Source organism: Octopus bimaculoides, chromosome 1 (assembly GCF_001194135.2).
Source record: "Octopus bimaculoides isolate UCB-OBI-ISO-001 chromosome 1, ASM119413v2, whole genome shotgun sequence".
NCBI lineage: Eukaryota > Metazoa > Mollusca > Cephalopoda > Octopoda > Octopodidae > Octopus > Octopus bimaculoides.
Genome location: NC_068981.1, coordinates 186,139,530 through 186,140,735, shown reverse-complemented (window position 1 = coordinate 186,140,735; position 1,206 = coordinate 186,139,530). Strand labels below are relative to the sequence as shown.

The 1,206-nt window shown below is 34.4% G+C and overlaps 1 protein-coding gene across 8 annotated transcripts in view; it reads right to left on the bottom strand.

Annotated features, from left to right (window-relative positions):
• Positions 1–1,206, bottom strand: part of LOC106879245 (uncharacterized) — an 894,824-nt gene that overhangs the window by 750,434 nt on the left and 143,184 nt on the right. For all 8 annotated transcript variants that reach the window (XM_052973269.1, XM_052973286.1, XM_052973261.1 and 5 more), the window contains exon 3: positions 75–192. The gene's annotated coding sequence lies outside the window, so the exon portion shown is untranslated. The remainder of the gene's footprint in view (positions 1–74; positions 193–1,206) is intronic.

The window sequence follows — 1,206 nt, the reverse complement described above, 5'->3', positions numbered from 1 at the left end:
ATATGTAATGTTTAAAATATAACTGTTTCTTACGATATAAAGGGAAAGAATATAAATATCTGAAAATTACTTACCGAGAGGGTAGTGTTACTAGCAGGAACAGTAGTACGTCCACCTACACTATCTAGTTTGGTGCCACCGTTTTCCTTTTAAATCACACTCGATTTGACTTCGACTTTCATCCTTCCGAGTCTGTAAAAGAAAAGTACCAGTAATTAGAAGCAATCAAGTATTTTCCCTTTCTTACAAAATGGCATTTATTTTATCTTTTTTGTTGCGCAAGTTTGAACTGAACTCGAAATGCCGCTACCGTGTAGCGAGCTTCCTCACAACACTAATCGAAATTCTATTAATTAACGATGAAACCTTGTATAGAAGGAATTCAATTTTATTTTCACTTTATGTTACAAATTAAATCATGGAGGAAGTCAAAAGAAGAATTGATCTTTAATAGGCATTTCTCAGACTCACACACGAAAGTATATGAAGACTCAATAGCTTTGAGATAAATGTGCCAGGGTTCCGAATACATTGAAGGAAAATGATAGAGAATAGATAAATAAGGAATAAAGGAAACAATGCCAGACAGAAAATCTACTGTGTAGCAGAGATATTCTTAATGCTGCTGTCGTTTATAACCCGAGGTCAAACGTGATAAACAAAAGCGCTTTATGATCAAAAACTGTTCGAAAATAACCGAGTTGTTATTTTATTTGGAATGGAATAGGAACGCTACAGTGAAGTTCTTTAAAATTAGGAACGCACAAAGGAAACGAATGACTATTGGAAGCTCAGCACTTATATTTAACGACGCATTCAGTGTCACCACGTTTCATGGCGAATTGGCAAGAATGTTAGAATACAAGATGGAAGAATACCACAAGAATTCCGATATGAGTTGAAATAGCTTTGAGAGTAAATCTGTCTGTTATCCTTTCAGAATCTATAAAATATTCTTTCCTACTATAGACACAAGGCCCGAAATTTTGGGGGAGGGCGCCAGTCGATTAGATCGACCCCAGTCAATATGTTGAAAGGGTAAGTGAAATGAGAAGCGCATATATGAAGAAATATCTAGTTAACGCTAGATATGAAACGAATGGTTTTTCTAAACTATTACGGAACACAAACACACACACACACATATATATATATATATATATATGAACAAATATAAAGATCCTAAGTTTATAAGCATGCATATAT